Genomic DNA, 26,613 nt, shown 5'->3' with positions numbered 1-26,613 from the left:
TTCACAGCGCTCACCATGATTTGCCTATCTCTTAAAAATCTACCAGTGTTATGGGTTGAATTGTATTCTCCAAAAAGGTGATGGAGTCCCATCTCCCAGGACCTGTGAATATGACCTTACTTGGAAATAGGGTCTTTATAGAGAAGATAATCAAGTTAAGATGAGGTCATTAGGGTGCACCCTATCCAATGCAATTGGCATCCTAATAGAAAGAACTTTGGACAGAGAGAGAGAGAGAGAGAAGGAAGACGATGTGACAACACAAACAGAATGTTGTCTACAAGTTGAAGGACACCTGAGGCTATCAGACACTAGGAAATAGTCATGGAACAGATTTTCACTCACACCCTTCAGAAGGAATGAACCCCGCTAATGCCTTGACTCTAGAGTACTAGCCTCCAGAAATATGGGCAAACAATTTTCTGTTTCTGAGGCCACCTACCTTTTGGTACTTCATTAAGGCAACCCTAGAAATCTAATACAATCAGTGAAAACCATTGATCAGTTTGTGCTCTATGTGCAAACTTGGAGTGAGAACCACTAGGGATTAAAAAAAAAAAATGAATACAACACTACACTGCTTCCCACTTAAGGAATTCAGAAGTTAATTAAAGAAGCTCTTTTATTTTCATTGAGCCTCATCATATACAGTTATTGAAGCCAGTTCTAAGCAAAACAAAAAGTTCATCAGGAAGCTGATCACCATCAGCAAAATTAGTTTTATTGCTATAGGCCTGGCGTGACAAAGAAGTCGGAATGCTAACTTATCCCATCCACCAGGATGTTTATCTTTAATAAACCCTCATCTGGCCTCAAAACTCTTCTCATCATTCCAGAAATCCCCTACCAAGAAGATTGGTAGGTTCCATTTCCTATAAGAAATGGAACCAAAGATGACACTCACCTGCCATCCCTTTCCGAGGCTCTATATCGCATGCATGTATGTTTGTAGGGGGAGGATGAAACCTGGCTTTGCACACCTATGCATAGCCATCTCTCAAACCTCCACACTTTGCTATGTTGGTCTCACCTCTAAATTTGAGTTTCTGGCTCCGTTTTCTCCCCTGTATTCCATCCCTGGTGGAAATTAAGAGTTTTCTCTTAGCCTAAGCCCACATTCCTAGACTCCTGATTCCCAACCTGCTTTTGCCAATCTCCTCCCCAAAGAGATTGGATGCTACTACTAGATGAAATTCTATTCCAAATGTGATATAGACCAAAGATCTTGATGGTATTGTTTTCCGTATAGCTACTGTTCTTGAAAATCTCAGTGCTGTGCTGCACTCACCCTTAGGTAAGACTGCCCACCTACATTAAGTCCAAGTTCATCATGTAACAGTTACCACTTACTGAAAGGTTCTTACCATTACTATGATTGATGCATTACTCCTGTATATTTCACAATAATCCTAAGAGATAGGCACTCTATTATCCAATTTTTACAGAGAAAGAAACTGAAGCTCAACAAAGTGAGGAAAGTCTTGTCACTCACCCATCTCTAATTTTACTATGTTTCATTGCCCCAATTCTAACAGTTTCCAGGATGTCAAACAAATGGATGATTTAAATATTGGTATTAGTATTGAGAAAATGAATGACTCCAATGACTGGATTTTTTAAAATTCTTTTGTAAGTCAAAGAGTTTCCAATTCTTTGCATGCAAGATTGATTGAAGAACTTACCAGTTGACAGCTATTCATAAAAAGTATTTTTGAGGGGCACCTGGGTGGCTCAGTCATTAAGCGTCTGCCTTCAGCTCAGGTCATGATCCCAGAGTCCTAGGATCGAGCCCCGCATCGGGTTCCCTGCTCCGCGGGAAGCCTGCTTCTCCCTCTCCCAATCCCCCTGCTTGTGTTCCCTCTCTCGCTGTCTCTCTCTCTCTGTCAAAAAATAAATAAAAATCTTTAAAATAAAAAAAATTTTAAAAAGTATTTTTGATGATTCTCATGTGATTTTTGTCATATATCTCAAAAGGATTTTAAAGTGAGTGACGCTGTTAAAACAAAACTTCCATTCCCATCCCCTTTTCAATAAATATTTCTTAGACATGAAATAGGAATAGAATTGATGTTGATCCTTATCTCATTTAGCAATAATATGAATACATGAACTAATTGGAAACAAAAGAGGTTCCAATCCATCCCACTGAAAGATGCATATCCAAAAAAAAAAATAATAACCCTGGTAGAGATGCTGATCAAGAAATCAAAGAGCTAGACTAGCTCTCATTTACCGACATCATTTTGGATGACTCAAATACCAAACTTGGAAATCAACATTCAAGTTCTGAACTTGAGAATTTTATATCTTTTAACTAACTTCACAGAGAACAGCCATCCTAATCAATAAGAAAAGCATTTGATCAAATTTGAATAACTGACAGCTTATGAGATCAATCTGATGATTTCCATCTACTTAAAGAAGCCCTAAAGAGGTTAACAATGATCATTATTTCTTTCCCACTAAAGTTCAATAGACATGGAGTGATAAAGAATTACTTGATGAACCCATTGAAGAGCTTTCATAATCTGCGTTAAAACAGTCTACTCAGATATGCCAGTTCAGTGGTGCCCCATAGTTTTCCAATCTAGCAACCATATCAAGAATGGAAATTGGGACAAATAATTTAATTTCTGAGGATATAGTTCAATATCTCAATAATGGGCCAAATTACAGGCTGGTAGGAGAATTAAATTACTTCAGACATATAAAGTACCCACTATTTAAACACTGAATACTAATATTCAGTCTCAAGGTACTCAAAGCTTAACCTCAGCACTAATTTTTTTTTCACCTTGACAGTCAAATTGAGAGAATTTTGAACCATTTGAAATTAATTAGGAGCAGCCACTCAAAAAATATGAGTACCAAGAGATGTTGTTCCCTCAAAGGGCCAGCAATGACCAGTTTGAAATACTTCATCATAAAGAAGATGGAGAAGGGCTCTCTTTTCTTCCCCATGGTGACAACGTTCAGATTTAAACAACACTGGCCTCAAAAAAAGATATCTTACCGTTAGCCAATACAAAGCAGAGTGCTGCAAATATGATGCATTTTCCACATATCTGAGACTCTTTTGGATGTAAATACACTACTTCCAAGGCTGAGATAAACCGACAATTTTTGTTGGCACGTTATTCTTTTTAATAAAAATGCACTTTGATATTGAAGGATACATCAATTATTTTTTAAAATAATTTTAGCACTATATTAAAATGCTAAAATATTTAAGATAGCTAGCTCAGAGGTAATTGCCAAGTATTTCTCAGCAAAAAATGAAAAGTGGGATGAGACATGTGTACACGGGCAGGAAGGGCTGTGTCAAGGTCTGGGACACCAGCCACCCCGGGGCAACAAGAGCCCCGTCTCTCAGCTCGACTGTCTGAACAGGGATAACTACATCCGTTCCTGCAAATTGCTCCCTGACGGTTGCACCCTTATCGTGGGAGGGGAGGCCAGTACTCTGTCCATCTGGGACCTGGCGGCTCCGACCCCGCGCATCAAGGCAGAGCTGACGTCCTCAGCCCCCGCATGCTACGCCCTGGCCATCAGCCCCGACTCCAAGGTCTGCTTCTCATGCTGCAGTGATGGTAACATCGCCGTCTGGGACCTGCACAACCAGACGCTGGTGAGGCAATTCCAGGGCCACACAGACGGGGCCAGCTGTATTGACATTTCTAATGATGGCACCAAGCTCTGGACGGGCGGCCTGGACAACAAGGTCAGGCCTTGGGACCTGCGCGAGGGGCGGCAGCACAACTTTACCTCCCAGATCTTCTCCCTTGGATACTGCCCAACTGGGGAGTGGCTGGCCGTGGTAATGGACAGTAGCAATGTGGAAGTTCTTCAGGTAAATTAGCCTGACAAGTACCAGCTGCATCTCCACGAGAGCTGCGTGCTGTCCCTAAAATTTGCTTATTGTGGTAAGTGGTTTGTAAGTACTGGCAAAGGCAACCTCCTCAACGCTTGGCGGACCCCCCACGGAGCCAGTATATTCCAGTCCAAAGAGTCCTCGTCCGTGCTGAGCTGTGACATCTCTGTGGATGATAAGTACATCGTCACTGGCTCAGGGGACAAGAAGGCTACAGTCTACGAAGTCATCTACTGAAAACATGATGTGGTTTAACGTTTAGAGTTGAATCGGGCCAAAATGTTTTGAATTTGTAGAAATAGAAAAGTTGTAACTTTAAAAGAAAAAAAAAAACCATGAAAACCTGTTTCCAAAACCTTGACACAAAACTACTTTGAGTCTACAAAGAGGAGGCAACGAATCCATCCACTGAAGGTCACCCATCTACCTAGACCAAACGGAGCACCAAGGCGGAGTGGACAGAGGGGCCGAGGCGAGTAGGCAGAGCCTCTTCTTTCCTGTGTGTGTGGTCTGCCGAGATGACCTTCCTGTTCCTTGCAGTTCCCCTCACCTTCTGTGCTTGGTAGAGCAGTGGTGTCTCCAATGAACTTGTTTCCTGGTTTTGCATCTTGTGAAATGTTTTTTTGTATTTTTGTTGAAGGTTAAACATTTGTATAAATTGTAAATATATTTGGTTTATTACAGTAAAGGCTTTAGTACCAAAAAAAAAAGAAAGAAAAGTGGGAGATAAGAGGAAGACAAAAGATGGACCAAGGAGAACACTGTGTGACACACGTTTAAGTAAAGGACACACTCAAGCATGTTTCTTTTGTTGGAGCAGCCAGGTTGGCAGACTGCTGGAAGACAAATAGGAGACTCAGGTATGGAGATTCACGTGGCTATACTATGAAGCGGCACCCACAGTCTCAGTGATGCAGTCAAGCTTTAAATGCTTGTTAGCAAAGAAGGAAAGTAAAAACTGAGGCTAAGCACAGAAACTAATGAAAGGCCAAAAAAAAAAAAAAAAGAATTAAGATAATCAACAAAACTAACAGTTGGTTATTTGAGAAAAAAGCCAGTAGAAGTTTCTGAAGGATATGAATATCAATTGCCCACTAATTAATCATTAAATTCAACTCAATTCCAATCAAAATCCTGACAAGGACCTCTATGGAATTTGACAAGCCTACTATGAAATTTATATGGAACCGTGAAGGGCCAAGAATTGCCAACGGACTCAAAGAGGAGTGTGGTGTGAACTTGTCCTACTATAAAATGAGAACAGAAAAGGACAGGAGAAAAGAGCAGAGAGAAGAATAAATCACATGAGTATGGGCACGTGTGTTCTATGCATTATGAAATGTATTTCACACTGATTTGTGATACAAAATAAAAATGAAAGAACTCCATAGGAGAAAATTTTATTTTTATTTTTATTTATTTATTTCAGTAATCTCTATACCTAACATGGGGCTTGAACTCAAGACCCTGAGATAGAGTCTCATGCTCTTCAGACTGAGCCAGCCAGGTGCTTCTCCACAGGTGAAATTCTTGAACATGTGGACAGATATGTTCAAGAATGTCCAAAGCAGCACTACTGGAATAACAACAAAAAATGTCCACCAATAACAAAATGGATATAATGTATTTATAAAGTAGAATACCATTCAATAGAACAAAAAAAGGTAAAACTAATCACATGAATAAATCTCATCAACATGTTAAATGAACAAAAAAAATCAAGCTGAATATGCACATTGCAACTGCATTCATATATAGATATGAAACCAGCAAAGGTAAATAATTTATCATTTATAGATGCAACTTTTATAGTAAAGTTATGAAGAAAAAGTACTAACTCTATGTGAGGGGAAGAGGAAATAACATCAAAATACTAATGAGAAAGTTACATAAAGGGCTTCAGTAATATTAGTCATCTTTTCTTAAACTAGGTAGTAAATATAATCAGGTTTGATCTTCAAAATATGCAATCATATGAATGGTCTGACTACTCAGCAAAGCTCAAAGGACAACTGCTATAGTAATTATCAGACTCCAAGCCTTCCCAGGCATTCTGTCTTTAGGAAATGAATCTTGGAGAGTTTGAGTTCCAAACAGCTGGGCAGTGGGGGAGGGAGGGGCACCTGGAGGTTCAGATCAGTAGCTACCCACCAGCCAGTATGACTACATTTCAACAATCTATACGTGCCATCACACTAGTGGTTCCCCCTGAATAACAAATAGCCCGAGATATATGAGTGACCTTTTATTCCTTATAACAGAGTATATATTATTTTTTGTACACCTATAACAGCACTTCCAAATAGTAATATAATGCAAGCCACAAATGTGAGTCACTTATGTAATTTTGAATTTTCTGTTAGCTTCATTTAAAAAAATGAAATGAAATATTTTAATAACATTTTGTGTAACTCAATATATCCAAAATATCATTTCAATAGGTAATCAATATGTAAAAATTTCTAATAAAGTATTTATATATTTTCATACTAAAGCTTTCCAATCTAGTATGTATTTTATACATATAGCCCATCTCAAGCTGAACTAGCCACATTTCAAGTACTTACGTAGCTAGTGGCTAAAGTACCAAACACCACAACTATAGAATATTTCATAAATGTAAATGATAGAATAAGAATTTTCATATGTATTGATATGGAAAGATATCAGACATATTAATGTAAAAAAGGAAGATGTAAAAGAGTACATACAGATCACCTGATCCAATGTGTGTAAGGATATGGGAAGCCCATATTTTTTGTTTCACAAAACTTTTAAAGCTATAACAGTGTTTCTTGAAGAGAACTGGAGATTGAGGACCCAGTAATATTTTTTCTGCACTTTTACACTTTTGTGAACTTCTTAAAGCATGTATATCTATTCATTTTTAGAGAATAGAAACGAATAGCTAATAAATGAAGCATGTAGCAGTCAAGAAAATATTATGAAATGGAACTAATCTAAAGGGAGCCTCACTCACATTTCCTACCAAAGATGCCAGAACTACTGATTTGATAATTATGTAATCATTTGTACTTTTCTGTTTTGGCAAACAGGCATATTAAATAGGCCACAATGATCACTTGTCCTGTGAACATTCTACTTTTCTCAACATTGCAACCCCTGATCTAACTGAAGATGGATGGAAGACTAGGGAACTGAAATAAACCAAGACAGAAAGATGTCTAAAACTTCTATGGACTATGACTTTTAAGACTTTAATTCAAAGGCATTGGCACATGAAATCTAGATCTACACTCCCTCAGACACTAATTTAGTAGTCTTATAAAAGAAGAAAGTGAACTTATATCTGACCTAAATTTTTCCCAACACACTCATGGTTTATGATCATCACTTCCTTTTAAGTGGATCTCAAACAACTTTTAAGTTGTTTCTTATTGAAGTTCTTAAGTTCTTATTAAAGTTCTTATTGAAGCTTTTCCTAGGGCTCCACCAGCATTACTAGATCATATTCCAGAGTCTTCTATATTTATTTTTTGGAAAATCAGGAGTACATGATCCCATCTTTACTCCTGACTCCTTTCTTGTTTCCATCTATCTTCAGGAGCGACAGCACTGTTTTGGAATCTCTCTTCAAAGTTCTATCAATGTTCTTAGATTATTTAATATTGATCAGGAAAGTTGAACCCTTTCAGGGTGATCCTGTTCTACTCCATTTTTTAAATACTGTTAGTTATGCAATCTTTTCTGTGATGCACTTTTTATGGAGGAAAAAAAAAAGATCTAGGATTAGAGTGACAAGGCCTCCATCTCATCACAGGTTCTTATACCACCAGCTCCAAACAGTAAGCCTATTACTCTTTCTTCTCTCTCCAAAACAAAATCAGAATTTATTCACAGCTTTATTACCTTAGTCCAATTCTTCAGTCTCTTGACCAGTTTCCTCCCCACAGTGAGGATGTGTACAGTACTGCACCTGGCCATGAGAGGGCAGCAAAGACCTGGAGCCAGGTGGTCATGTGGTCTATAGAGGCTGTGACCCAGGGAAAATAAGGCAGAACTTATTTCTCTAACCACAAAGCCCCAGAAAAACTGAGAGTGTACAAAGCATGGCTTGAGCAGGAGAGCTTCGGTGGTTCAATTCATTCAACATTTGATGAGTAAACTGAAAAATCAGTTTCCCCTTTTTAACCTTATTTTTTGCTATATTCCAGTGTCTTTTAAATATATAATGTAGACCATTATCATCAATTGTTCCATTCCAATAGTTTCTGATTGAGCAGGTCTGGAGTCAGGACCAGGACTTTGTATTTGATCAAACAAGACAGTCTGACTCTCATTTACATTGAAGTTTGAGAACCATGTCTAATCCCTTAATGAAATCCATGTAGTTACTTAATCTTATCTTTATGCTGTATTATTATTGTTCTTCATAGTTGCTCACATTGTCAACTTTTATCTTCCATTAAACTTTTTCCCCTTAAGGCTCTCAGAATCTTATTCTCTCTCATTTCCAAACCTACATATTAAGCTACAAAGTATTTTAGAGGCAATACAGTGTAATGGAAAAAACAATGTGCTTGGAAATCAGATACCCTCCCCCAGCCTCAGTTTTTCCCAGTAATATTGAGATAATACAGAATATACTTGAGATGGGGATTAATGAAATATGTTAATAACTTAGAATAGTGACAGGATAAATGTGAACTCAATAAATGTTAATTTTACTCCTTTTATTCTTTACAGTAACCAGAGATATGTAATCCACAGCCCTCCCTAGTGCCCACCTCCAGCAGTTCTACTCTGAAGAATGAGGACACAGACCATCTTGCTTAGTATAGGATGACAAGTAGAGGAAGGAAGAACAGGCCTGAGAAAAGATATGGGTCTGAATGCAAAGGCCAGGGCAAGAAAGAAGTGAGTGGCATATCCCCTCCTATTGCAAAATACTGAGCTCCAGTAAAAGAGAAAGACACAGGTGAACTGTAGACTTTGATTTAATACTTAAGAACTGCATTAAATAGTAAACATAAAATGATGTAACACTTTAACCCCAAAAGTTATTCTTTCTTGGGCCTAAATTGAATGTTGTCTATACAAAATGTTTCTAGAAATTACTATGGTTTATTATCTATATGTGAAAATACAAGAACAAAATCAAAATGAATAACTTATTTTTGACAGATATTGATTATTAAAATAACAGGCAAACCATCAGTATTTGTCATGGAGTCAACCACGAAAGCAAATAACCACAAGTTTATATCAATATTGTATGTGAAAAATAAACACAGTTCAAATCAATAAGAAACAAGGAAATACATATAGAAAAAGATCAGAAATCAGAACCAAATTTTCAATTTGTTATTCCATGTAGTTTAGTGGAACATTTCAAATGAAAGTAAAATTATTAATTCAAAACCTTAAAGCTATAGAGACCCTTACCAAATTTATCAATACTTCCCTTCACTCTGCAGACCTCTACTTGCAACGACCAAAAGAGTGAATAAAAGCCCCAGATCACTGCAGAAACAGTTTTATCTATTTTATTTCAAACTCAAAGTTGTTTTTTTCAAATAACTCTTCCAGATAGAAAGGCAATTCAGTTTTCTCCACAGCAGCTGGATACAATGCAGTGAGAGGACATCTGTGCTATGAGCCTCAGCTTCCCCATCTGTAAAGTGACTCTAAAAATTCAACCCTCACTGAACAAACAGAAAGCACATCACATAGTAACTCTAGCCAATTGTAAATCTACAATGGTTCTCCTCCCCACCTTCCTTACATTACATAGCAACCCTTGGAATGTAATATCCAAGTGCTTATGTTGGTGTTCATAATCCTGTTTTCTTCTGCAGTTTCTAAATAACAGATGGCAGGAGTGATTCATTTGTTTTTTACACTTCTTAACATACTACTGGAAAGAGAGTATAGATAGGCATTAGTAGCTATTGAATTCTATCCATAAAGAGATTTCTAGGGGCGCCTGGGTGGCTCAGTCGTTAAGCGTCTGCCTTCGGCTCAGGTCATGATCCCAGGGTCCTGGGATCAAGCCCCGCATTGGGCTCCCTGCTCAGTGGGAAGCCTGCTTCTCCCTCTTCCACTCCCCCTGCTTGCGTTCCCTCTCTCCCTGTGTCTCTCTGTCAAATAAATAAATAAAATCTTTTTAAAAAAAGATATTTCTAGTAATTTTCCTCTTGTTATTTCATCATACTCACCCCTTGCTGAGTACCTGTGGCTGGTTAGTTCAGCTGACTGGATCAAAGCACAGGGAGTTCAAAATCATAGAACTCATTAGGCATAAAAAAGGGCTCCTGGGATGTGGAGAAAGGGGAATCCATAATGCACTATTGCTGAGAATGTAAACTGGTAAATCTGCTACGGAAAACAGTCTGGAAATTCTTCAAAAATTTAAAAGTAGAAGTACTATATGATCCAATTTCACTTCTGAGTATATATCCAAAAGAACTGAATCAAGATCTTAAGGAGATATCTGCACTCCCATGTTCACTGCAGCATTATTCCCTATAGTCAAGATTGAGAAACAACACAAGTGCCCATTAAGACACGAATGAAAAAAGAAAATGTGCTATGTGCATGCAGTGAAATAGTATTTGGCCTTAAAAAAACAAGGGAACCTTGACATTGCAAAAGCATGGGTAGATCTAAAGGGCATTATGCTAAATGAAATAATCCAGACACAGAAAGTCAAATACTCGATTTTCTCATTTACAAGTGAAATCTAAAATAGACTCATAGAAGCAGTGAGTAGAACGGTGGTTGCCAGGGGAGGAGGGAGGTACCAAGTTTCAATTACACAAGATAAGTAAGTTCTGGAGATCTACTATACAGCACAGTGCCTAGAGCTAACAATACTATATGGTATACTCAAAGTTTGCTAAAAGAGTAAATCTTATATTACATGTCCTCACCCCCCAAAATAACAATAATAATAAAGACAGGAGGAAACTTTGGGAGATCATGGATATGTTTATAGCCTTGATGGTAGTTTCAAGGGTCTCACTTATTCACAAACTTAATTTACGTACATTAAATATGTAAAGTGTTGTATATGTAAATCACACCTCAGTACACTTAAAAATAAAGTAAAACACTTCCTATGCCCTGAAAATACCTACTATTGATTACAGGCTATTGGCACCTGGTTTGCAGTCTTTCTATTCATTTCATCTTATGTCTCACCACCATCTTAAGTAATATCCACGTGCATGTAGACAGTTCACCAAACAGGCCGGCCTCACAAAAATCAATGACAACCTCATCTACCAACAGATACTTGGCTCTTCACTTCTTGACCTCACCGCCAGCTGTCCCACCTCTGAAATCTTAAACTGTAGTTTCCTACACTCAGTCTGTGTGCCCTCACTTCTCTCCTTCTGTCGCTTCTATTATACCTATTCTTTACCTTAGTATAACTTCTAGCACCTTGAGCTCTTTTTTCTCTCAAACTCTGAGCCCCAGAGTGAACCAATTTCCTCACATATTTAGCCTAGACCTCATTGACCATTCAAAATCATCAATTCCTACAATTTCATTATTGTTGTGCTTTCTAGCATACCAACTTTTTTAGATTTTTTTTTTTTTTAGATTTATTTGAGAGCAAGAGAATGAGCGAGAGTGAGGGTAGGGGTAGAGGGAGAGAATCTTCAAGCAGACTTCCCACTGAGCACAGATCCTGACGTGGGGCTCAATCTCACACCCCATGAGATCGTGACCTGAGCTGAAAACAAGAGTTGCACACTAAACAGACTGAGTCACCCAAGTGCCCCTAGCACGCCAACCTTGTATCAGCCTAATCATCTGGCTACCCTTCCCTTCATCCAAACGGCTAAGCACTACTGAAGAGAAGGGTACAACAGGTAGAACAACATTACCACAAACTTAATGTCTCCATCCTCAGGTGGACCCTATGGGAGGCAACCTTCTTCTCCCTTCCCATTCCCCTTGATGTCTTTTTCAAACAGTCCCCAGAAGATTAATTCACTTCTCAGCAGATGAACTGTAAACAGAATTCCAAATTCACAGAGAAAAGAGAGACCATCATGGCCTTCTTACCGCTTTTCTTCTTCTTTGTCAGCTTTTCTTTGTAGGGGGAGAGTGAGAAGAGGCAAATCAGGCTGAGTACTTCTAATATTCCATTTTATCTAATCTATTGGCTTATTAGCTTTACAACTTAATGTTTTTATTTTCAGTCATTTCTCTAGGACTTATAATATGCATTCTGAACTCCCTACAATCTTCCTTCACTAATGTTGTATCACTTCACATAAACGGAAGAACCCTTTAATAGCATATTCCATAACCCAACCCCACCACCATTCGTGTTGTTATACTTTTTATTTTTACATGTTATGAACCCCACAATACACTCTTGGTGACTTAAATAATTATAATTTAAAGAAACAAAAAATTGGAAAGAAAAATACTTTTCTATTTATCCACATATTAATCATTTTAGTACTTTTCATCTCTGGTAGATCCAGCTATTCATCTCATATATTTTCCTTTAATGTTTCTTGTAGTACAGGTCTGCCAGCGATAAGTTCTCTCAGATTTTGCTTGTCTAAAAATGTCTCCCTTTTTTGCTTTCCTTTATATATTTTTACCGAGTATGGAATTCTAGTTTGTCTTTTTCCTTTCTTTCAGGCCTGTGGAGAAGCCATTCCATTGTTTTCTGGCTTGTATGGCTTCTAATGAGAAGTCAACAATATTTCCTATCTTCCCCCTGCCCCGATAAAAAGTGTCTCCCACCCCCTTTGACTGCTTTTAATATTTTCTCTTTATCACTGCATTTCAGCAATTTGATCATTTTGGTGTGGGGGGGTGGTCCTTCCTTAGATTCTCTTTAGCTTCAGAGAACTCTAGGTATACAGTTTTAATCAAGAAGGAAATTTTTTCGATTCATTGTCAGAGAAGGAAAGATGGCGGAGGAGTAGGGGACCCTATTTCAAGTGATTCCCGGAACTGAGCTGGATATCTACCAGACCACTCTGAGCACCCATGAAACCAGCGTGAGATGTAAGAAGATCTGGATCTCTACAAACAGAATATCGCAGATGGTTGGTTTTGAAGTACGAAGTGGGGAGCCCTGATACTGTGGGCAGATATCAGAGGATAAACGGCAGCGGGAGCGAGCCTGTCCATGGGGATCCTACACCGCCGGTGAGCAACAGCCTCGCTTGCTGGGGACAGGGCACAGACCCACAGACTGGTAGCGGTGGGGAAAGGACTTTAGGGCAGCCCCCGGGTCAGACACCCAGAGCGGCGGGGTCACGTGTGCGAACTGGGAGCGGCTGGCAGTTTTAGAAGCACAGAGGGCAGAGACGTGCCCCGACCTGGAGGCAGGACTGGGGGCACTGCAGAGGGGTGCACAAGCCAGGACACTGCAGTTTATAGCAGCATGGACAGAAACACAGGCAGTGTGGCCTGGAGAGCTCACTGAAGAACAGACTGCGGTCTCTCTGCTCTGAGACAGAGGGTTGGAAATGGTGTCTTCTGCTCTGACTCACGGAAGAGACGCAGAAAGCCGCCAGGGAAAACTGGCAGGGAAAGCCACAAGGGAAAGCCACCAGGAAGCAAAAGTCCCAAAAACTGATTCCTGCTGAGGACATCCCCCACCACAGGGGGGCAGGGCAACTCCTCCCAAACACAGTTGCCTGAGTAACAGCGTGGCAGGCCCCTCCCCCAGAAGACAGGCTGGGAAAACAAGAGGCCAGCAACCCTAAGGTCCCAAGGAAACAGGTGCATCTTGCTTGGGGTTCTGGTCAATAATTTGGACTCTATACATTCCCTCAAACACCCATCAACAGAATGACTAGGAGGAAGAACCCCCAAAATAGAAAAGACTCAAAGATTATGACTTATGCTGCAGATTTACAAATGGATGCCGATATAACCAAGATGTCAGAGATGGAATTCAGGCTAGCAATTGTGAAGACAATGGCTAGAATGGAGAAATCAATTAATGGCAACATAGAGTCTCTAAGGGCAGAAATGAAAGCTGAATTGGCAGAACTTAAAAATGCTATCAATGAAAAGAAACAGTCCACAAAACCAAAAGACAACCGACAGAATGGGAGAAAATATTTGCAAACAACATATCAGATAAAGGGCTAGTATCCAAAATCTATAAAGAACTTATCAAACTCAACACCCAAAGAACAAATAATCCAATCAAGAAATGGGCAGAAGACATGAACAGACATTTCTCCAAAGAAGACATCCAAATGGCCAACAGGCACATGAAAAAGTGCTCAACATCGCTCGGCATTAGGGAAATCCAAATCAAAACCTGAATGAGATACCACCTCACACCCGTCAGAATGGCTAAAATTAACAAGTCAGGGAACGACAGATGTTGGCGGGGATGTGGAGAAAGGGGAACCCTCCTACACTGTTGGTGGGAATGCAAGCTGGTGCAACCCCTCTGGAAAACAGTATGGAGGTTCCTCAAACAGTTGAAATTAGAGCTACCGTTTGATCCAGCAATTGCACTACTGGGTATTTACCACAAAGATACAAATGTAGGGACCCGAAGGGGTACGTGCACCCCAATGTTTATAGCAGCAATGTCCACAATAGCCAAACTGTGGAAAGAGCCAAGATGTCCATCGACAGATGAATGGATAAAGAAGAGGTGGTATATATACACAATGGAATATTATGCAGCCATCAAAAGGAATGAGATCTTGCCATTTGCAAGGACGTGGATGGAACTGGAGGGTGTTATGCTGAGTGAAATAAGTCAATCAGAGAAAGACATGTATCACATGACCTCACTGATATGAGGAATTCTTAATCTCAGGAAACAAACTGAGTGTTACTGGAGTGGTTGGGGGTGGGAGGGATGGGGTGGCTGGGTGATAGACATTGGGGAGGGTATGTGCTACGGTGAGTGCTGTGAATTGTGCAAGACTGTTGAATCACAGATCTGTACTTCTGAAACAAATAACGCAACATATTTTAAGAAAAAAGAAAAAGAAGAAGATAACAGGAGAGGAAGAAAAGGGGAGTATGTCAGAGGGGGAGACGAACCATGAGAGATGATGGACTCTGAAAAACAAACTGAGGGTTCTAGAGGGGAGGGGGTAGGGGGATGGGTTAGCCTGGTGATGGGTATTGAGGAGGGCACGTTCTGCATGGAGCACTGGGTGTTATGAACAAACAATGAATCATGGAACACTGCACCAAAAACTAATGATGTAATATATGGTGATTAACATAACAATAAAAAAATTAATAAAAAAAAACAAACAAACAAACAAACAAAAAAAAATGCTATCAATGAGATCCAATCCAATCTAGATAATCTAACAGCTAGGGTAACTGAGGCAGAACGGATAAGCGACAGGGAAGACAATATAATAAATAAAAAGGGAAAAGAGGAGGCCAGGGAAAAACAACTCAGAATCCATGAAAATAGAATCAGAGAAATAAGTGACACCATGAAACATTCCAATGTCAGAATTATTGGAATCCCGGAGGGAGTGGAGAGAGAGAGAGGACTAGAAGATGTATTTGAGCAAATCATAGCTGAGAATTTCCCTAATCTGGGGAATGAAAGAAACATTCACGTCCCAGAGGCAGAGAGGACCCCTCCCAAGATCAAGGAAAACAGGCCAACACCCCAGCATGTAATAGTAAAACTTGCAAATCTTAGAACCAAGGAAACCATCTTAAGGGCAGTTAGGGGGAAAAGATTCCTTACGTACAGAGGGAGGAACATCAGAATAACATCAGACCTAACCACAGAGACCTGGCAAGACATATTCAAGGTACTAAATGAGAAGAACATTCAGCCAAGAATACTTTATCCGGCAAGGCTGTCATTTAGAATGGATGGAGAGATGCAGAGCTTCCACGACCGGAAGAAACTGAAAGAATATGTGACCACTAAGCTGGCCCTACAAGAAATATTAAGGGGGGTTCTATAAAAGGAGAAAGACCCCAAGAGTGATATACAGCAGAAATTTACAGGGAAAATCTATAAAAACAACATCTTCACAGGCAACATGGTGACAATAAATTCATATTTTTCAATAATCACTCTCAACGTGAATGGCCTAAATCCTCCCATAAAACGGCACAGGGTTGCAGATTGGATAAAAAGACAGGACCCATCCATATGCTTCCTACAAGAGACTCATTTTGAACCTAAAGAGATCCAGACTGAAAGTGAAGGGATGGAGATCCATCTTCCATGCCAGCGGACCTCAAAAGAAAGCTGGGGTAGCAATTCTTATATCAGACAAATCAGATTTTAAACTAAAGTCTTTAATTAGAGACACAGAAGGACACTATATCATTCTTAAAGGATCTATCCAACAAGAAGATCTAACAATGGGAGCAGCCATCTACATAAGCCAACTGTTAACCAAAATAAAGAGTCATATTGATAACAATACATTAATTGTAGGAGACCTCATTACTCCACTCTCAGCAATGGACACGTCATCTAAGCAAAAAATCAACAAGGAAACAAGAGCTTTGAATGATACACTGGACCAGATGGACATCATAGATATTTACAGAACATACAGAATACTCATTCTTCTTGAGTGCACATGGAACTTTCTCCAGAATAGACCACATACTGGGTCACAAATCAGGTCTCAACCGATACCAAAAGACTGAGATTATTCCCTGCATATTGTCAGACCACAATGCTTTAAAACTGGAACTCAATCACAAGAAAAAATTTGGCAGAAATTCAAACACTTGGAAGCTAAAGACCACTCTGCTCAAGAATGTTTGGGTCAACCAGGAAATCAAAGAACTTAAACAATTCATGAAAATCAATGAGAATGAAAACACATCAGTCCAAAACCTATGGGATATTGCAAAGGCGGTCCTAAGGGGGAAATATATAGCCATCCAAGCCTCACTCAAAAAAATAGAAAAATCCCAAATTCACCAACTAACTCTACACCTTAAAGAACTAGAGAAAAAGCAACAAACGATACCTAAGCCACACATTAGAAGAGAAATAATTAAAATTAGAGCAGAGATCAATGAATTAGAAACCAGAAACACAGTAGATCAGATCAACGAAACTAGAAGCTGGTTCTTTGAAAGAATTAATAAGATCTATAAACCACTGGCCAGACTTATCCAAAAGAAAAGAGAAAGGACCCAATTTAATAAAATGATGAATGAAAGGGGAGAGATCACAACTAACACCAAGCAAATAGAAACAATTATTAGAAATTATTATCAACAACTATATGCCAATAAACTGAGCAATCTGGATGAAATGGAGGCCTTCCTGGAAACCTATAAGCTGCCAAGACTGAAACAGGAAGAAATTGACAACCTGAATAGGCCAATAACCAGTAACAAGATTGAAGCAGTGATCAAAAACCTCCCAAAAAACAAGAGTCCAGGGCCTGATGGATTCCCTGGGGAATTCTACCAAACATTCAAAGAAGAAATAATACCTATTCTACTGAAGTTGTTACAAAAAAATAGAAACAGGAGGAAAACTTCCAAACTCATTCTATGAGGTCAGCATTACCTTAATCCCCAAACCAGGCAAAGACCCCATCAAAAAGGAGAATTTCAGACCGATATCCCTGATGAAGATGGATTCCAAAATCCTCAACAAAATCCTAGCTAATAGGATCCAACAATACATTAAAAGGATGAACCACCGCGACCAAGTGGGATTTATCCCCGGGATGCAAGGGTGGTTCAACATTCGCAAATCAATCAATGTGATAGAACACATTAATAAGAGGAGGGAGAAGAACCATATGGTCCTCTCAGTTGATGCAGAAAAAGCATTTGACAAAATACAACATCCGTTCCTGATTAAAACTCTTCAGAGTATAGGGATAGAGGGAACATCTCTCAAGTTCAAAAATCCATCTATGAAAAACCCACAGCGAATATCATCTTTAATGGGGAAAAGCTGAGAGCCTTTCCCTTAAGATCAGGAACACGTCAAGGATGCCCACTCTTGCCACTATTGTTCAACATAGTACTAGAAGTCCTAGTAACAGCAATCAGACAACAAAAAGAAATAAAAGGTATTCAAATTGGCAAAGAAGAAGTCAAACTCTCTCTTTTCACAGATGACATGATACCTTATGTGGAAAACCCAAAAGACTCCAACCCCAAATTACTAGAACTCATACAGCAATTCAGTAATGTGGCAGGATACAAAATCAATGCACAGAAATCAGTTGCTTTCTTATACACTAACAACGCAACTGTAGAAAGAGAAATTACAGAAATTATTCCATTTACAATAGCACCAAAAACCATAAGATACCTCGGAATAAACCTAACCAAAGAGGTAAAGGATCTATACTCTAGGAACTACAGAACACTCATGAAAGAAATTGAAGAAGACACAAAAAGATGGAAAAATATTCCATGCCCATGGATCGGAAGAATAAACATTGTTAAAATGTCTATGCTACCCAGAGCAATCTATACCTTCAACGCCATCCCGATCAAAATTCCAATGACGTTTTTCAAAGTGCTGGGACAAACAATCCTAAAATTTGTACGGAATCAGAAAAGACCCCGAATCGCCAAGGAAATGTTGAAAAAGAAAAACAAAGCTGGGGGCATCACGTTGCCCAATTTCAAGCTATATTACAAAGCTGTGATCACCAAGACAGCATGGTACTGGCACAAAAACAGACATATAGACCAATGGAACAGAATAGAGAACCCAGATATGGACCCTCAACTCTATGGTCAAATATTCTTTGACAAACTAGGAAAAACATGCAATGGAAAAAAGACAGTCTCTTCAATAAATAGTGCTGGTAAAATTGGACAGCCACATGGAGAAGAATAAAACTCAACCATTCTCTAACACCATTCACAAAGATAAACTCAAAGTGGATGAAAGACCTCAGTGTGAGACAGGAATCCATCAAAATCCTAGAGGAGAACATAGGCAGTAACCTCTTGGACATCGCCCACAGCAACTTCTTTCAAGATATTTCTCCAAAAGCTAGTGAAACAAAATCAAAAATGAACTTTTGGGACTTCATCAAGATAAAAAGCTTCTGCACAGCAAAGGAAACAGTCAACAAAAGAAACAGTCAACAAAACCAAGAGGCAACTCACAGAATGGGAGAAGATATTTGCAAATGACACCACAGATAAAGGGCTGGTATCCAAGATCTATAAAGAACTTCTCAAACTCAACACCCAAAAAACAAATAATCAAGTCAAAAAATGGGCAGAAGATATGAAAAGACACTTATCTGAAGAAGACATACAAATGGCTAACAGACACATGAAAAAATGTTCATTATCATTAGCCATCAGGGAAATTCAAATCAAAACCACATTGAGATACCACCTTACACCAGTTAGAATGGCAAAAATGGACAGGGCAAGAAACAACAAATGTTGGAGAGGTTGTGGAGAAAGGGGAACCCTCTTACACTGTTGGTGAGAATGCAAGTTGGTACAGCCACTTTGGAAAACAGTGTGGAGGTTCCTCAAAAATTTAAAAATAGAGCTACCCTATGACCCAGCAATTGCACTCCTGGATATTTACCCCAAAGACACAGATGTAGTGAAAAGAAGGGCTATATGCACCCCAATGTTCATAGCAGCAATGTCCGCAATAGCTAAACTGTGGAAAGAGCCGAGATGCCCTTCAACAGATGAATGGATAAAGATGTGGTCCATATATACAATGGAATATTACTCAGCCATCAGAAAGGACTTTTACATCAACATGGATGGGACTGGAGGAGATGATGCTAAGTGAAATAAGCCAAGCAGAGAAAGTCAATTATCATATGGTTTCACTTATTTGTGGAACATAAGGAATAGCAGGGAGGACATTAGGAGAAGGAAGGGAAAAATGAAGAGGGGGGAATCGGAGGGAGAGATGAATCATGAAAGACTATGGACTCTGAGAAATAAACTGAGGGTTTTAGAGGGGAGGGGGGTTGGGGGGATGGGTTAGCCCAGTGATGGGTATTAAGAAGGGCATGGACTGCATGGAGCACTGGGTGTTGTACGAAAACAATGGATCGTGGATCAGTACATCAAAAACTAATGATGTACTGTATGGTGACTAACACAACATAATAAAATTTTAAAAAAAAAGGAAATTTTTTCTCAGTATTTCTTTTAATATTTATTCTGACACTCCCTCTTTCTGGAAGACCAATTTCATGCATGTTAGCTTGCTGGACATTGTCCCACAAGTCACTGAGTCTCAGCTTTAGAAGTTGTACTTGATTATTTTTTATATCTTCTATTCCTCATCTATATATTCATTAACTCACTGAACATTTTTATAATACTGCTTTAAAGTCCTCGTCTGATAATTTCATAATCCTTGTCATTTATCCATCTGTTTCTATTAATGTATTCATTCCTGGTTATAGGTCACATTTTCCTGCTTCTTTGTAACTTTTTTTATACACTAGGAATTGTATATTTTATGTTACAGAGTGTCTGGATTTTGTTATTTTCCTTTAAAGAGGGTTCTTTTTTGCAAGACAGATTTCAGCCCAATTTTTTTTGAGCCTTCTTTTAATACTTAAAGGCAGGTCTAAAATAGCACTCTAGGAATAGTTAGCCCTATGACAAAGAGGTGATCCTTCATTCAGTCCCTACTGAAAGTCCCAAGTTCTACCAAGTCTCTCTGCTCTAGCTGGTCAAATTCAAACGTCTCTCAAACCTGTAAAAGCTCTGAGAATTATGCAGTACACATCTACCTTGTGGTAGCTCTTTCTCTGGTAGTTGTACTTTGTACTGAATATAATGAGCTTGCTCTCTTTACAGTTCTAAAGACTGTCCAAATCTGGTTCAGGCTTGAAGGTGATCAAAAGAGGAGCAGATTGGAGCCCACCTTGATTAAATTGCCTAAGTTTAGTATATGTTATAGCAGCAGTTTTAATCATATGCTATTTGTAGTAACACCTAAAATAACTCCACACTGTTTCTGGCCAGATTAGAACTTCTGATTTGGGCAGTCTTATTAATCAGGCTTATGAAGTTCTAACACTTTGAGGGCCTCAGGAAGAACACACTGAGAAGGCTAGGAGAGATTCAGCTTGTTTTTAAGTTCCTAAATCCTCTGTAGAGGTTAAATATACACAGTTAATGATTTTTTTTTCCTAGAGAATTAACCAGTGGGCTTCCTGGGAGCCAAGACTCTTCCATTTGAAAGGAAACAAAATGGTATGAGGCTGCCCCAAAGGCTACTTTTTAAAACTGCACATGGTCCTTTTCTCTTTGGACCTTAAGAAACCTTAAAAGATTGCAAATGGGATCAGACACCCTATTGCCTAAATATACATTTAGAAATATTTGCTCTTTTTTTGTTTTTTGCTTATGCCTGAGCACTAGCACAGCAATTATTTCTTTCCCAGTAGGGAGGCATGACCTGAGACAAAGACAGAAAAGACAGAACTAGTCTGACAAAGAAGGTAATGATTTTTTTTTTTTTTTTTGCTAATGTGATAAAAACAAAGCAGGGAGAACTATCAACTTTGTTCTTGAAATTTGCCCTTAAAGGTAAAAGCTCCACTGAAATTTTTACCTACTATGTGTTATCCTTTGGAGGTTTCTAAGAAATCTACCACCAGTCTACAAATTCCTGCTTTTTTTAGTTTTTCCTAGTTGCATCAAAATGTATCTGGACAGCAGGGAGCAGAAGCAACAAGAAATGAGCCCGGTGACCCAGCTTAGGGCTTTATTTCTGACTAGAATGGATATAGATATCAATTCTCATTATGATCAGTCAAGGTATCAAGGGAGGGTAGGCATAAATTTTTACTATTCTTAGTAAAAGTAGAAACATATGTTCTATAGTATATGACAGAGGGAAAGTTCCATAAGGGAAAATACCAGGGGATCTTATAACCCAGAACTTTATTCCCAGATTGATAATCTGCTGTAACAGTGGATCTGAACTTTTTAGGCACATGAATCTCTTTGGGAATCTCATGAAAACTATTTACCTTCCAGAAAAACATATATTCACACGCATAAGATCTATTTTTATCCTTGGTTTTCCCTCTCCCTGCCCCAACGTGCACATGAACACACACACACGCATACCCGTGCCCACACACGCAGACACTGTCAAGTAGTCATGAGCTCCAGGTAACAAATGGCCCTAAAACTTTAACTGTTAACAACCATCATGACCATAAGAACTACAGGAGAGTGGCATTGATTCCCCTCCAACATTCTGGCCCCCGAGAAAGCAAATGCTTCTTTTTTTTTTTTTAAGATTTTATTTATTTATTTATTTGACAGAGAGACACAGCAAGTGTTCCCCCAAGAGGGAACACAAGCAGAGGAAGTGGGAGAGGGAGAAGCAGGCTTCCTGGCGAGCAGAGAGCCCAATGCAGGGCTCGATCCCAGCACCCTGGGATCATGACCTGAGCCGAAGGCACACGTTTAACGACTGAGCCACCTAGGCGCCCAAGAACAAATGCTTCTCTTAATAAGTGAGTCACAGCTGAAAAAGATCTAAGGCTTAATGAAGCATAGAGAATACACAAACAAAAATCGAGAAATTATAATCCCACAAATTGATTTACCAGGCATGGCTGCCTTCCAAAGAGCTGTATCAATCACCTCTGCTCTGCAAAGTCCAAACTACACAAAGGGAGACTCAAAGAAAAAAGATAATCAGAAAGGTAAGCTCTTTTGAGGGACAAAAAAAAAAAAAGGAAGAGTCTCTCTGTCTTTTGTTACTTTCTTGGGATCTAGAAATACGGTTACATATAACCTCATGAGCAAACTTGAAGTGGTCATTAAAACATGTGCAAAAATTTTATTCTTTCTATATCAACAATTGAAAAGCCAGGACGTGAACTTGGAGAAGGGGTGAATATAGGCTGGCAGATAACAACACTGAAGAGGGTGAATAAAATGTGGACTTGCCTCCATCTCACAGTGACAGAAGGCAGAACCTGCCATGACACTTCTACCGCTTAGAGGACTTTTTGGGGGGAGTTTCTGGTGGATCTTTGGTGAGACTGGGGAAAGCTATCTTTTTTGCATTCTATGGGTATCTATCTCCTCTTGGTTCCCTTGCAGTAAAGAGGCTTGAAAGACAGCAGAGTTTATAGGGCAAGAATGCAGCTTCCCATAGAGACAAGAATATAGCTGTGGTTTGAATTAATACAAAAGTTACTGGGTATTGACAACTAAGATGTGAAAACAGTGTATCTGGAAAGGGAACTTAGGAATCCCTTCCATTACCTGATCATTTTGCATCTACCCTCAATTGTAACAGAGCCCAAGATGCCCTAAGAGAGTGGGTTACCTAGAGCAGAAGTAAGGATGCTGAAGGACATGGGCTCTGGTGGTCTCTATGACAACACCAGCTCCAAGAGAAAAGAAAAGCCAGCTGTACCTTCAAAGGATGAGTTTATTAGTCTCTTGAAGACTACAAATCGAAGACGGGGGAGACAGGGAGACTGAGGGGACTATGAACCTGTAAATAAGACAATATTAAGATGAGATAGCAATGAATAAAACCATTTTGTATAGGCATTAACATCCTCTTGTAACAAGATTCTCTGCATGTAGGAAAGAATACAAAAGAACTGATGAATTGATCAGCACGTATGCCTGAATTAAAGCAATCTGAATAGGGCTACCTGAGGGATGACTGGGTGTGAAAAGAAACATACAGTTCATAGCCACTTGAGGTGGTTTAATTCATTTAATGGGAACCAAGGCTAAAAATATATTTAAAATGCAGGAGATGTTCAAACAGTTGAGATGAGAGTGCTCCAGCCTGTAGGCACTCTCTGTGAAGAAAAGCCCAGGGCTGACAAAAGCACCAGGGAACCTTAGAGATGTTCTAGTCAAACTTCATTTTATAGTTGAAGAAACTGAATGAGGCCAGAGGAGGTGGAGTAATTTGCCCAAGATCACATACATAGTTGGGTCAGCATAGATGTGATATTTAAGCCCTTAGGTTACCTTTTCTAGTCTCCTATTCCTTCCAAGAATATAAGATCATTTTGATTTCTGCCACAAATTCATCTAGCAACTATAAAGATAAAAATTTGATAAGCAGAGACAATATACTACCAGAAATGACATTTATCTGGCCTATGAACTAATAAAATCAGTGATAATGCATGTGATTTGACAGACCATTATCTGTCATATGCATATTAGCCAGTTTACTTGCACAACTTGTGCTCCGAAATGGACATTTTTAAAGTTGTCCCAATAAGGGACTTAACCATAGTAAAGATTACCAACATATGTAGAATCTTAAACATTGTTAGGATATAGACTTATGATCAGAAGGACAATTCCTAAAACTGTACTTTACCAGGCTAATTTCCTCTTTGAGATTTATCCATAATAAGGACAAAAGGACAAATTAAACAGAAATTCAAATTTCTCTTCACATGAAATTGAATTTTGGCTTCTCATGGTTCTCAAAGTATGGATCCCCAATACTTAATAAAACATCATAAACAGAACATAAGAACACAGACTTTTTAAACTTTTATTCATCTTAAGTGCTATTAAAATCACACTATAACTAAGCAGGAGAAAATTTTTATAATCTTTATGGAACTTTCAAAAACTAGAATTTATTTTCCTCTATTAGGGTGCAATTTGGCCAGGAGGAAGATAATGACTTCTCACTTTTGAGTTCACCAAGGACTCATTATGATTTAATAGAAGGAAATCATTCCATCAGAAGAATGAGAAGTATATAAGGAAGGTAGAGTGGATCATCCCATGGAACTATGTGTAACCATAGCACCACTACTACAAATACACACAGACTGTGATGTATTCAGATTTGACTAAGAGGCATAAAGAATAACAATAAAGGTTATTAAGATTCTGGGAGCTTATAAGAACTAATACCCAAAATATAAAGAACTATTGCCATACAGAAAATAGCAGCAGGAGTATGGTGATGAATAAGAATAAAACATGGGACACCTGGGTGGCTCAGTTGGTTAAACCTCCAACTCTTGGTTTTGGCTCCTGTCATGATCTCATGGGTCATGAGATCCAGCCCTGCATCAAGCTCCATGCTCAGTGGGGGAGCAGGGGGTGCTCTGTTTGAGTTTCTCTCCTTCTGCCCCTCCCCCCACCTGTAGGCACTCACACGCATGCGCACACTCTCTCTCTCAAATAAATAAATCTTAAAAAAAAAAAGAATAAAACAAATGACTATTTCAGTGCACTCTACCCTTGGCTCTTGGAATGATTATTTACATGGAGAAGTAAATGGCATATGAATGTAATTATGGATACAACAGTAAAGGTAAAATAAATGGCATCACATACTCGTTTGCAGGAAAAACAGTTACAAAGCTTTTGTTTTCTTGATCCTCCTACCATCTCTCCTGAACCTCTTACCTGACTACTGAAGGTATCAGGGCAGAGAGCTCTAGAGAGGAAGGAGCATCTTGGTCGCCATGTAAGCACTAAGGATCTATGGCAATGCTGAGTGGCAAAGGTAGATTATCAGGGAGTGACCTCACCTCCCATTCATTTACCTGTTTTCTGCTGTTTCACCTTCACTGAAAAGCTTTTCTGAGGATCACTGGTAACCACCAAGTTATTAAATAGGATCCTCCAGACCTTCTTTGATATCATATGGCATTGACCTCCTACTTACTCTTGAAATTCTTAACTTGGGAGACACTAAGGAGATCCCCCACTTTGGATGGATCCTCTCAGTTCTTTGGCCAGTGGCTCTTTTCCAGGCCTCCTCTGCACAAGCATTCCCAAAGAGTCCAACCAGCCTCCTTGCTCTCAGTCCCCTGGCAATCTCATCAGCACTCCTACCCTCATTCACCTCAGCTCTCTCCCCACAATAACACCTTATGTTTGTCTAGAAGTTGACAGAATGTACATAGCCTTTCCTTTAATGCTCCCAATAACCTACTGATCTTTATTTTACAGAGGAGGAAACTGAGAGACTCAGACAGGTGTAGTCATGGGCCCAGAGTCTCAAAGAAAGAAAGTGGCAAAGTCTGGGGGCACCTGGGTGACTCAGTCGGTAAGTGTCTGACTCCTGGTTTCAGCTCAGGTCATGATCTCAGGGTTGTGAGATTGAGCCCTACGTCAGGTTCCACCCTCAGTGTGGAGTCCGGTTGGGATTCTCTCTCCCTCTGCCTCTTCTGTTCTTCCCACTTGTGCTCCCTCACTCATGCTCTCTCTCTCAAAATAAATACATCTTAAAAAGAAGAAGAAAGTGACAAAGTCTGTAAACAACCCTCTCACTTAAGTCCAGGGCTGCTCTTTTCACCCCATAAATGTCTCCAAATGACTCCCAAATATATACCCTAATGTCCTTTCTTCTTCACCATGTCCCAAATAACACATGACCCACATATTTTGAAAATTTGCATGAATACCCACGACTTGCCATATTCCCCAAATGCTTCCTATTTTGACCTTTTTTTAATTGAGATATAACTGACACAGACACTGTATTAGTTTCAAGTGTAGAATGATCAACACACTAAATCTATTCTACAGCCACAACCACATATAGTTAGAAAATTTCCTTGTGATGACAACTTTTAAGCTTTACCCTCTTAGCAACTTTCACATATATGATAGAGTATTATTAACTGTAGTCTCCATTCTGTACATTACATCCCTAGGACTTACTTATTTTATAATTGGTTTTATCTCCCACCTAAACCCTTTAATTCACAAAACTTCTGTCCCTGTTCTGGTTCTTGGATTTGCTTCCCTACAGGCCTACACTACTGTACTATTACCTTAAAAGTGTGTTAATACACTGTTAATGTCTCTACTTC

At 39.2% G+C, this 26,613-nt stretch overlaps 1 pseudogene; it reads left to right on the top strand.

The window, feature by feature from the left end:
* The first annotated feature begins 3,287 nt into the window (after positions 1-3,287).
* LOC148162419 (transducin-like enhancer protein 1 pseudogene) lies at positions 3,288-4,185 on the top strand (annotated as a pseudogene).
* Positions 4,186-26,613: the final 22,428 nt, after the last annotated feature.

The sequence above is a fragment of the Eumetopias jubatus genome, unplaced genomic scaffold (assembly GCF_037043125.1).
Source record: "Eumetopias jubatus isolate StellerSeaLion01/CBP00866 unplaced genomic scaffold, mEumJub1_p1.0 scaffold_15, whole genome shotgun sequence".
Classification (NCBI taxonomy): Eukaryota; Metazoa; Chordata; class Mammalia; order Carnivora; family Otariidae; genus Eumetopias; species Eumetopias jubatus.
The sequence above is the reverse complement of the archived record's forward strand: the minus strand, read 5'-3'. Positions and strand labels throughout refer to the sequence as shown.